The sequence below is a fragment of the Meriones unguiculatus genome, chromosome X, assembly GCF_030254825.1.
Source record: "Meriones unguiculatus strain TT.TT164.6M chromosome X, Bangor_MerUng_6.1, whole genome shotgun sequence".
NCBI classification, from domain to species: domain Eukaryota; kingdom Metazoa; phylum Chordata; class Mammalia; order Rodentia; family Muridae; genus Meriones; species Meriones unguiculatus.
The window spans coordinates 64,140,512-64,153,554 of NC_083369.1; the positions used below are offsets into that span (position 1 = coordinate 64,140,512).

At 38.8% G+C, this 13,043-nt stretch overlaps 1 pseudogene; it reads left to right on the forward strand.

Annotated features, from left to right (window-relative positions):
• Positions 1-8,605: 8,605 nt before the first annotated feature.
• Positions 8,606-9,087, forward strand: LOC110542598 (transcription factor BTF3-like; annotated as a pseudogene).
• The last annotated feature ends 3,956 nt before the right edge of the window (positions 9,088-13,043 follow it).

Below are 13,043 nucleotides of genomic sequence, written 5' to 3' on the forward strand. Positions count from 1 at the left end.
GGAATGTAGTCCTCCCATGTTTCTTCCAAATAGAAGGCTATTGGTTGGCAGGTGAATGAACTCACTTGAAGTAGTACTTATGATCCAAAAACCAGGTATCAAAGAGTAAAAGGTCTAAGTAAACAAAATCTAGCCTAGTTTTCCGGGGGCCTCAATTTTCTGTTAAGACTAATTTGACAAATGTATTTCATGGGAAAGTATTAATGACTGATAATGTGTCTAATGCATGACCTCACTCCAGATAATAGCTGGAAAAGCATAATGGAGACCTTTACTGGAGGGATGGAGAATTACAGAGTAGGCACTAATAGTATCTAGGGAAGAGTTGGGCTTGTTATTTCCTCCAGCCCTTCATATTACATTCCAAAAACGAAGAGTCAAAAAGCTAAGTAGGGCATCGGGAATTTCTTAGCACATCCAGAGACCTTCAAAGTGTCTGCCTGAGGTTAAAAGCAGACTCTGTAGCCCTATTAATTAACTTTCTTTGGAGCTATCTCCTTCTCATGGCATTTGCCTCCTTTCTAGGTACCTGCAGTTGTATAAAACACAATCAGTGATTAAAATATCCTTCACTGCAAAGTTCCATGTAGTTTGCAGTGCCCTGAAAGACATGAAACACAGTATTTCAAAATCCAAATAACTCTAAATTTAGAGCTAGATTTACTGTAATGGGTCAAGACCTCAAGGCTAGAGAATTGTGCAAATGAAACGTCAGGGTTATAGAAAGTCAGGCCCTTCCCATTTCTGTTTGGCAGGAAGTCCAGCGGATCAGAGAAAAAGCCAGCTGCTCAGGATAGGAAATTGTAAATTTCCAAACAATTTCCAATTAGCTTTCAAATATTTGCTGTCTGGAAAGCACTGCATTTTACTTATTCTTTAGGGTGGTGGTGAAGGAGCTCTGGTATCTGTAGAAAAAGATTAGGAAATCCCAAAAACTTTCTGAAAGGGACCCAGTAGAAGGAAATTGCCTGTAGTGTTTGAATTTTTTTCCTTTTCTACCGAGTGGTGGGTGAACATCAGGCAAACATCCTGAGATGAACTCTTTACCCATCTCAATTCCTCTTTGCTACAGTTTATGAAATAATTAATTCTAACGCCCTTGTCATTACTCACAGGCTGTACAGAAATTCATGAGCATGATGATAAGGCTGTTACTCTTTCCCTAATGCACCATTCCTTTGTACACGTAGTCTCTGCTTCCAGTCTGCTCACTCACTGGAGGACAGGAGCTTTTGTCCAGAAAATCCTTCCCTCTGTAGTACAATCAGGGCTTAAGAGAATCCCCAGACCTGTAGAACCCCTCACAATGCCCACACTTCCTGCCTTGAGAGCTCAGAATTCATGACCTTGCAGATTAATAAATTACACACTTGGTCAGAGATTAAGCCTGATCCTTTGTAAGGCAACCTCTGAGGTCTGGGGGAAGATTTGACCTGTCAGGATCTGTATTCATTCTACCTTGATGAGAACCGGAGCAAAGCAGCCTGGGCTGTACAGTCCTAAACTCTGGGTTGTGATAATCAGCAAATTGCAGAGAAGGAATTGGCTTTTGCCTGATTCTCATTGTCCAGAGCCCAAGCTGCACTGTACAGTGGATAGCAGGCTATTTTTCTCACTCCTGATGGTGAACCCATTTCTTGCCAGTCATGCCAAGAAGGAATGGCCTCCTGAATAGAGCTTCCACAAGAAAAGGAGTTTCAAGTAACATAACGCTTAAGAGTGCGGTCTACCTAGAATCCTACCTGGGGGAGGGAAGTCTGACATGGGAAGTGAACTTAGGTCTCAACTTTTCTTCCTTGGCTTAAGCTTGAAGATTTAGGTGCAGCTAGTAGACTGAGCATATCATTTGGACAAGAAAGGCCACCTTGAACTGGTTCCTTAACACACCAACTAGGTATTCTGGGAAGATGAATCACTTTAAAACCAGATCTCTTCAGTTGCCTGCAGGGTAGCACTCTTGTATTAGCTTACTCCTCATGTTAAACTCATGTATGTGTTCCAGTGATATCTTTTTCAAGGACAACTATTCCACTGCTCTAAAAAACATCAAATTCTCTTGCTATGGTCTCCAATCTTTCCTAGTGTTACCATAATTTGTCTAGAATTAATTTTTTCATCTAATCAACAAATCTTTATTTGACTTTCACTGGCTTAGCTCCCGGCTCTGTAGATGCAATAGTTAATGGAACTGACAAATTTCCCTGCCATCATGTACTTTTCTTCATAGTAAGGGAGACAAAAGAATGGTAACACAGTAAATTAAAGTCCAACTGTGAAGTTTTATGACTTCATTTCTTTGCAACAAGTTTTAAATTGGTCAGTGAATATCTTATAATGTTCATTAATACCTATTTATCCTTCTTTCTAGTTTAAATAAATCTGATATTATCCCATAACAACAAAGTGGCCATGAGCAAAAGTATCAACAGCTATAAGTTTCACTTATTGTCAACAAAACATACACATGCAGCACTATTTTTTTTTGGCTGTGCTAGGGATCCAAACATTGGACTGTTTACACATTTACCTTTCTGAACTGTGATGATTAAAATACTGGACTTCTATCACCCAGTAGTTAGCTACTTGAAGTGAAGGACTATGACTGATTCATCTTTGCATACCCTAGAACCTAACCAGCTGTTCAAGAACTATTTGTTGAAATGAAAACCTTAGATCCCTACCACTGGTGCTGAGGTCACTCAGTGATTTGCATGCAAAAACCAAGAAAAACAGATGACAATGATGTGCCCATCCCAGGCTGGCATAGATTCATAAGCCCTCTCTGAGTCAGTTAGGAGTTTTGTTCTATGATTTGTAAGTTTCTGTCAGCCCCATCATTTATTTGCTCAAGGCAGTTATTGGAGATTACAACAAACCTAATGAGGACTCTTGGAGAACAAACTGTGGAAATTTACAGAATTGCTTGATTCAGTAAAGCCTATTGGGGGAAAACTTTTATTAAAAAATCATCTTCCAAATAGTTAGAGGCAACTTTCCTGTCTTTAGAAACACTTAAGAAGAGATGACACAAAATCTTTCTTGGTTGATTGAAGACTACCTGGGCTTTGAAGTTATTTCCAAGTAGACCGTTTTCCATAGATCTATAAGTTGTTTAATTTTCTTCCAGGGGTACACTACTGATTATTTTTTTCTTTCATTTATTCATTCACTTTATATCATGAGCTTATCCCCCATTCTTTCTCTCAGTCCCATCCTCGAAACCGCTCCTCCCATTCTCTTTCCTTCTCATCAGAGAAGAAGTCCCCATATGGGTACAAACCCATTCTGACACATCAAATTACAGCAGGGCTAAGCACATTGTCGCCCACTAAAGCCAGAAAGGGCAGCCCAGCTAGGGGAAAGGGATCCAAAGTCAGGCAACAGAGTTCCCAACTCCAATTGTTGGATGCCCCTTATTTTTTAAGGACAATTTTTCTCATCATATATAATTTTCCCTAAAAAATTAATGTCACAGCTGGGCATAGTGATGCATACCTTTAATCCCAGCACTCAGGGAGGCAGAGGCAGGTGGATATTTGTGAGTTCAAGGGCAGCCTAGTCTACAAAACCAAGGCAGCACAAAGAAACCCTGTCTCCCAAAATCAAAATCAAAATCAACACCAAAACCAAACCAACTAAACAAACAAACAAACAAAAGGAGCACAAAAATCCAGGTAGCAACAGTATTCGACCATCAACTTTTACTAGCATTTGGGTGGGATGTCTGTAATCTTATTCTCACACTTAAGTAAAATCACTTTCACTATTCTGTGAGATAGCTAAGTAAAGACTCAACAAAAGAGGTCCTGGATAGTTACAAGATATCAGGAAACTCATGTTATTTGGTATAAACTAGTACTCTTTTAGTATTAATATTGTGAGAAATCAATTTGCTGATATACAAAGAGAATAACGAGCTCTTTTTAAGGAAGAATATTTTATTCTGGATTATTCACACTACACAGGTCACCAACTTCTCTAAATCTTGGAACAATAGTTGTGGGAACATCAGTGGTCATTGTGAATGCATATATGCCTATGAGCTTTCCTTATCCAGGAGATTTGTGTAGAATGGAAGAGGCTTCAGAAATAGACATGTGCCAAGGATGTGATGCTGGACTGGAGAGGTAAGGGAGAGTAGCAAACAGGAAACTTAAGCTTGGAGAATCCAGCAGTGGGGTAAAACATTTTGTTTATTTTGACTTATTTAGGCAAATCTAGAATTCTTAACTCTAGAGATTTTTTTTTTTAAGAAACAATGGAAAATGGTGCTTGGGAGAAGGGAATCAAAAATTCTTCTCTAGATATCTTAGAGAAGCTTTCTAGAAATTGCACACTTACAAAGAACCCTCAATGTTAGTTTGGTGATTAGTCAAATCTCTAAGTCCCACTGGGAAAAAGAAATAAAAAGAATAGCACCAATGAATGGAGGATGGGTCTACTTCTTGAAGAGAAGCTGGCCACAAATTTCTGCTCTGATGACCTGCTGTTTTGAATTGGACCAAGGAGAGTGTCTATATTATCTAGAAGGACCTATTAGTGGCTAAGGTTTAGCATTCTAGGAACTCTAGAATGTAAAGCAGCATTTCTCAAAGGGAAAGCCAGGAGATAGATAGGGAGAGGAAGAGGGAGAAAGGGAGACGGGGAGGAAGGAGAGGAAGAGGGATATAGAAAAAACTTTTATTCAAGGTCTAGTAGTGAGATGGGACCAATAACTTGAATGGGTGAATCTTGGTGTTGTCATTGAGATACTTCAGTGTTGCTAGATTATAAGGTGTCTGATTCCATGAACTGTCAGGATGACAGCAGCAGCAAGATTGAGAAAGAAGCATGATCTGTCAGAAGTTTAAAAAGCTGATGTTGGTAGTAAATTTTTTTTCTGTGAGTATAGACTTACATATAACCTGGGATAGACCTATTTCCTAAGTCAAACTAAGTCTTGGGGGGAAGTACTATAGAAGCCAACATCCTAGGCAAGCTTTGGGCCCTTACTAGAAGAGTTGCTGAGTTTACACATGTGTTGGTAGAGAGTACATCCTCTTCTCCATTAAGGAAACCTGTGTGTGTTTGTGCTTGTGTGTGTGTGTGTGTGTGTGTGTGTGTGTGTGTGTGTAACCTACTTTCTCAAGATCCCATGGTATGGAAGGAGATAAAGAAGTCCTCTGAAGGAAATTGTAGGTATATGTCTGTAGTTGAAGAGTTAGTCTTCCAGTGGAAACTGGAAGTCAGGCTTCTTCTTATGGGTGCCTTCAGTGGAGCTGAGGTGTTTTAAACAAATTATGATTTGGTTTACTTAAAGTAGTATAAAGAGCCAATTTCAAGAACAAATACAGGGTCTTTAAAGACACAAGAGAATTTTGGGAAAGGAAGGAAGGAAGAAAGAAAGAAAGGATGAGAGAGACATGGTGTCCATGCCTTTAATCCCAGAAGAAGCAGGTTGATCTTTTTGAATTCAAGGCTAACCAAGTCTACATAATGAACTGGGAGAGCTCGTCCTACACAGAGAGAAATCTACCTTAAAAATGAATGAATGAATGAATGAATGAATAAGAAGGGGAAGGAAGGGGAGATAGAGAAGAGGGGAGAAAGAAAGGAAGTAACAAAGGAAGAAGACGGGAAAGGAGAAAGGAAGGAAGGAAGAAAGGAAGATCACTACTAGTAGGACTCCTTAATATAATTTAAAAGGAATGTTAAACATCAGGAGAAACTTTAAGATGTAAACAGATTTTCTAAAAAGAAGCACTGACTGCTCAAAAGCAGATGAGATGCAGCTGACAGGAAAACTATATTGCCATTAAGCACAAATATACCCTTCTTCTGATTGTTCATTTGTAATAATTATTCCATTTAATAAACAATAAAGGTTCTCACCTTATAAATAATTTAACACTGAATCTAAAGAATCTTTTTAGAACTAAGTTTTAAGTCATAAAGACGACCCTCCCCCCAAAAAAACTAATAACAAAAACTCCTAGTTTCTTGCTGTTGCAAGAGAACAGTGAAATAGTTTCCTTGCCTCTCTATTAAAGCTATGAGGACTAAAATCTTAGAAACTGTCTGACAATGCGTTTATTGTTATGATACTTAATGAACACAATCTTGGAATAGAAAATAATCCTATTAAGAGTTTTAGCCATGGGGGCTGAAGAGATGGCTTAGTGGTTAAGAGCACTTGCTACTACTCTTCCAGAGATTCTGAGTTCAGTTCCCAGAACCACATGGTGGCTCACAACCATCTAAAATGAGATCTAGTGCTCTCTTCTGGTGTGCAGGTGTACATGCAGACAGAGCACTGTATAAATAAATAAATAAATAAATAAATAAATAAATAAATAGCAGAACATTAATAAAGGCCATCCAGGAATTTCTAAGGATAAGTTTGAAGACTATGTTTATTACTGAGGCCTGTATATAGTCACAGCAAACTCTGCTAAGTTGGAAAGAACTGTTTCAATTAATGGGGTGCTGTGTCTTCTTCTAATTAGGTGGCACTGAACACAGATGTCTACAAAATATTCAAGTACCACCCATGAGAAAATAAGTCAAATACTGATTTTGGATGTGACCATTGCACAAATCAACAGCGTGACCCAGTTTATGGAACTGGACTTTTTTATTTTTTTTTTCAAGTACTCCATGGATGCTATGAACTCTCTAAAACCTATGACAGAAATTCTTGGCTAAGTCAAGGAAGAATGAGTATGTGTTGGTCTATAGCTGATTTTCAACCTAATGTGTTGTATAATATGAACCTATTTTTGTTTTTGATGGATTAATAACTTTATGCAGTCAATGCATAAAGCTATACAGATCAATAAACTATTACATGAAAAGGAAAAAAATGAAAATTAGGTAAACAAGTTTTTTGTTTGAAAAATGTTTAATTAATGTGAGGTGATGTCATTTGATTTTGTGGAATCTATTGTATCTGTCTCAAAATGCCGTACAGTGATGTTGCTTTCTTAGCTTAACACTACATGACTAAAATTGTATTAATATTTAAGACGAGAAAAAAAGGAAAATTAGTTTAATGATCAGCTTCCTTCTCCTTTTTAATGGAACTAGTAAGAACTTGGACAGAGTGCATCTTGAAAATCTCAATGTAATCAGAATATGTGATTCCCCCCCCACCTTCCACTTCTGAGAAAGTAATCATTCCCAAGCAGTTTTTACCAACCAACCCTTCCCCAAATTAGAAGACATCATTAATACAGACAATATCCTTTGTCTGTGAGCTAACCATTTAACATTGTGTTGTCCTACATGGTAGTTGTTAATTGTATGTGGCTTTAATGGAATAAAGAAAATGCAAGATATCACCAATGTAGAACTTTAGAGTCACTGCAGAAAGCTATACTGTATGGTGATTGTCTAGAAGGTTTAAGAATTATATGTGGTGTAGATATGGATTTAGGGGTTCATAAGCTGTCATGATAACTCATAGCTAGAAAAAGTGTTAAAATTCAGGTTTTTACTTTTGATTTTATAGATGAGGAAACAGAGGCTTAGAGATGATCACATAGCTTATTTGTAGCAGAATTGTGATTAGAATATAGGTTTCCCAGTTTTGAAGCTCCCACCAGTTTTATTGGGTACTTCGTTAGCTTGTTACCATTTCTCAGCAGCATCAGTAACTCTAGACCAGTGACCAGATGTTTCCATCATTCCTCACAACACACCAGTACTTTAGAGAGGAAAACATCAGGAGGACATTTGATAGGACCAGAAGTAAGGTAGAATATGTAATTATGCAAGTAAATACCTAGCTCCAGAATTAAGAGTAAACAATCCAACTAAATCTATAAATATTTAAAGTCATACATCTGGGCCCCAAAGGAGCAGGTTTCTTTTTGCCATTTACAAGTAAAATGGATTAATCCCCTGGCAATGTTAAGACTAACCTTTGTAAATGATCAACACATCCTAGGCTACTCCACCTGAGTATAAATATATAGGAAAACACTACTCACTGGGTAACTGACTCTTGGCAAAAGCACAATGCTGGTTTTTAGTGTACGCTGATGACGCTGCATCAGCAGGGGGGAGGGCCTGTTGGGTCCCATAAAGGAAATGGATACATTTATCGATTAGGGTTTTCCCCCAAAGGTCTGGAAGCAGGGCTTCATTTGAGTGTGCCCATGTGGATCCAAAAGCTCCATGACAGTTCTAGAGTGCTATATTTTCATTGACTACCATTTTCTCTACTGCTAAGAGTGGCTAAAGTAAAACCTTAGGGCTACATATCATCTCTGTGTGCCCCATCTTTCAACTATGAGAATCAGAACAGGTACCCATGCAAAGTATCTCGCTTGCTTAAAATGATTTCGTCCTCTCTATTTCAGGGAATCTCATCTCCACCGCCACCCAGTTCTGGAAATGAAACCTAGAATCTTATGATGTGCTAGGTATGTTTCCAAATCAACCTCAAGCTATTGTTCTCTGTTATTCCTCTACCAAGCTAGGGCCTTAATGTGCTCTTTCTGTTTATATTGAAAACCAATCGGTGTTCTTGCATGTGTGCACCGTAATCTCAGTTGGTCTGCCTGAGACTTTCTGAGCTCAAATTCTTCCCCCACCTCCCCAGTCCCATTTCCTCTTCAACAAGATGAAAGAAATGATCATGAACCAGGAAAAACTCACCAAACTGCAGACGCAAGCGTGCATTGGTAGGAAAAATGGCTCACAGAATAGCCACAACAGACAATAAAAACTTGCCATTCTCTTTAAAGAAGTTAGGGGTAAACAACATCTCTGGTATTGAAGTGGTGAACATGGATACAGATCAAGGAACAGAGATCATTTTAACAGCTCTAATGTTCAGGTATCTCTGTCATCACACACCTTCACCATTACAGGCCACGATGAGATGAGACAAAGCTGACAGAAATGTTTTCCAGAATCCTAAACCAGTTTGGTGCAGACAGTCTGACTAATTTAAGGAGACTGGCTGAAGCTCTGCCCAAATAATCTGTGGATAGAAAAGCACCACTTGCTACTGGAGAAGAAGAAGAAGAAGAAGAAGATGATGATGATGATAAAGCTCCAGATCTGGTGGAGAATTTTGATGTAGCTTCTAAGAAAGAATGAGGCAAAGTGAACTGAGGCAACTTCTGAAGAAGGTGACTTGCAGAAGTTACAGGAGCTGCTATTTAATATCATGACTTCTTTTTAAAATTCTTTTATTTATGATTTGAGATAATCTAGTTCACTAATATTTTTAAGCTCAAGACTCCTGGACACTGAAGCTCTTCTCAGTTTTTGTTATATGCAATTCATTCTTTGCAGCAAGCCTAAGCTGAAGAAACCTGGTAATAACGTTTGGAAAATGTTAATAAAATTATTTGCCTACTTAAAAAAAATAAGAAAGAAAACCAATCAGTCAAAGAGAAAATATTTAAATCAAATACATTTATCATGAATGGTAGAAATTCAAGTGAAAGTTAGGAAATGAATGCAACCTTCAGAAATGTGTTTTGAGAGCTGGACTTGGAGGGGCATTCCAATACTTGAGAAGATCAGGAGAAAGGATCACTGAGATTTTGAGGCCAGACTGGGCTACATAGTGAGTTTTAGGCCGGCCAACCTACACTACATATTGAGACCTTGTCTAGAAAAATGTGAAAACAACCAAACAAAAACCACCACCACCACCAACAACAACAACCAATTACTCAAATAATAATAGCAGCAGCAAAAACCACACTATAAAAATATGTCGTGAATCGTGAATAAGAGGTAAATCCTCTTGCTTTCTGTTAACATCACCATCCATGGTGAACATTACATCCTTCTGTCAGTAACTATGGTTTTAAGAAATGAAATCTGAAGATTTGGGGAAGGGGCAGGACAGGTGGTTTAGCAGTTTAGAGCACTGGCTGCTCTTCCAGAAAACCCGAGTTCAATTCCCAAATTCCACATGGTGACTCATGACCATCTGCAAGTTCAGTCCCAGAGTATCTGGCACCTTCTGCTGGCCTCCTTTTGATGCCAGGCACACATGTGGTGAACAGAAATACATGCAGGCAGTACATGTATACACATGTATTTTAATAATAAATAAAATAATTTTTTTTAATAATAGAAATGGATGAAGGTCCGTAGGTAAATTCAATGACGAAGCAAGTCTTTAGCCCTGGTAATTCCGTCTCTACATTGTTTCACAAATGGATTTTAGCAAATGTTTACAAAGTCCGGGAAAATTCCATAACCCCACCCCAAACAGTCACTAACAATAAGAGTCCAGCATGAAAATCAGTTTGGTAAATAGAAGGTATTCTACTAAGTAGTGCCAAGGCAAACTGTTGTGACTGACTCAACCAAACCCAAAGAAAGAATTGCAACCACTTCAACAAAATTCTCCATAGAAAGCCTCTGCATCCCACTACACAGAACAGTGGTTCTCAGTTTTAATTGGAGTATTACAGATTCTCATTTGGAGAATCTGACTTAATTGGTGTGGCATTGAAACTAGGCACTTATTTTATTTTCAGTGTTTCCAGGGAGGGAGGTTCGAATATGCAAGCAGGATTGGAATGCATTGCCCTAAAGCAATTCAAAATTTATTAATTTATCTAAAATGTCGCAAATACCTTAAAACACAGATTCTATATTTTCTTGTTCTATTTGTGTGTGTGTGTGTGTGTGTGTGTGTGAGTGTGTGTCTGAGTGTGTGTGCACACATGCACCTATGTGCGTGAACATATGGAGCACTGAGGCTGATGCTGGGAAGAATTCTCAATTTCTCTCACGATTTCCCCATCAAGGCAGTATCTCTTAAACACAGAGCTCACTGATATGGCTAGTCTCCTAGCACTGGGGCTCTCTGGTCTCTGCTTTACAAGATGGGCCACCACAATCATCTGGGATTTACTTGGAATCTGGGATCTGAACTCTGGTCCTCATGCTTTCATGGCTAGCACTTTATCCATGGAACTATCTTTGTAGTCTTACTTTCATCTCCCCCCTTTTGGTGCTGGGGATCAAACCCAGGGTATCATTTTTGCTAAGAAATAGTATTAAGCAGCATCATACCATGTATTTAAAGTTTTTATTTAGTGTATGTTCATTGTATAAAATGATGGATCTCACTAGAACATACATATGTACATACATACATACACACACACATAATTTGTGTACTTTGCTCATATTTATGTACCCATTATCCTTTCTTGTCTTTCCTGTTCTCTTCACTAGATCCCTTCCTCTCCCAAACAGTCACACTTATGCTTTCATGATTCTTACATGCACACACACACACACACACACACACACACACACACACACATGCTTAAATCTAGATCTTATATGAAAGAACACAGAATGTTTGTCTTTCCGAGTCTGGCTTTTCAACATAGGGATTCTTGGGCTTTCCCCCTGTAATTATAAATCAGCATTTTCAGATAGGAGAGAATAGCATGCCATTGAGAACTACAGAGTTCAGTCACCTGAAAATTTGCAGTTGTGCAGAATAGCAGCATTCCTGGTTGCTATAATACCAGAATCTTACCTACGGAGAACTTAATTTATCTGAAGCAGACCTCATGTATTAGTATTTTTAAAAACGTGCCCTGTTAACTCTGTGTGCAATCAGACTTAGGAACTGTTGACTTGGAGCAAGAATGTCAAAAATAGAGCCATCCTTCATGTTCATGGCAGGCATCACTAGTCAATTCTGCTGTTCTTTCCTATAGTGCCCATTGTTGGTCTCATTATTCTTCTCTCTCTGTTCCAGCCAGCTATAGTCATGGGGAAAGTGGAGAGGCAATGACTACTTGTTATCTTTATTTTAGATCCTGTCTGGCAGAAATCTTATGACCTCTGGAGAGCCCCTTCCCTGGCTTTTATGTCTAAACATAGTACTTAAATGTCCTAAAGACTATCAGCCAAAATCTGCTCTGAAGCAGAGGGTGGAAGCCAGAGGTGAATACAAGAGGAAGATCTATCATCTAGCTCTTCTACTCAGTGGAGTACTTTTTATTTGCTTGAGATTCACTACACTAGAACTTTTTATGCTTACACTGGCTTAAACCCTTGATCCTCCTGCCTCAGTCCCCAGAGTGCTGCAATTACAGGCATGTGTCATTTTACATAGCAGTTAAAATACTGACACTTCAGGTCATGCTGCTAAAGAAAGCCTTATGTGTCTAGCTTTGTTCATATCAGGTTAATGGAACTCTAACATTGAGTTAGTATAGGAAAGGGCAAGCATGAAGAGAGTTCACTCAATGGCTCTCACAAGTTGTGGATTAGACCCCTGATGACCTTGTTTGTATATCCTTATCTGCTTACCATAAACATTACATCTACCAAAGGCTTTTTTTTTTCCAACAGTGATCATGTGTAATGCACTGAATCTAAATCTGTGTCTCAGGCTGTGGTTTGTAGGAGAGCACTTGACCTTCAGAATAAAATTTGTCTCTTACTGTGCTGTTTCCTGCCTTGGAGAAGGGCCAAGTAAGCCCAAAGGTTCAGCAGTGTTTTTCCATAGATGATAACTATGTGGAATGTTGTTTGTGTGTGGGGGGAGAACATGCTTTTTTTTCTCCTAAAAGAGATCTTCATTCCCTGAGGCCTGTTGTTTCAACAAATGCATAACCAAAACCAGCAAGAAGCCTGGGCTTTCCCCCACCTTGGTGCCTGCAAAAATGCAACAATAAAGGCAGCAGATCAGTAACTTGATTAACACTGGACAGGTAAGTGTGCATTAAACCTTTCAAGGACCCACAAGTCTACAAATGAGAAAACCTCTCTGAGAGGCAGGTAGCCTGGAAGAAGGCAAGGAGAATGGTATTTGGAGGTAGATATGGTGAGTGTCTCATAACACTTTGTGGCTATGTGACTCTGGGCAAAATGCCTACTCTTCCTTACAGTCTGTTCTTTCCACTGCAAAGGAAGAGGTCCTCACACTTCCTTCCTTATATGCTGGTACATAGTTTTAGTTTAGATCATGGTCCCTTTCTATAAAGAATTTTAGAGCAGATCAGAGCCTAGCTAATAGTAAGACTGGACAGTAGCTGGTACATATGCAGGTCACTGTTCTG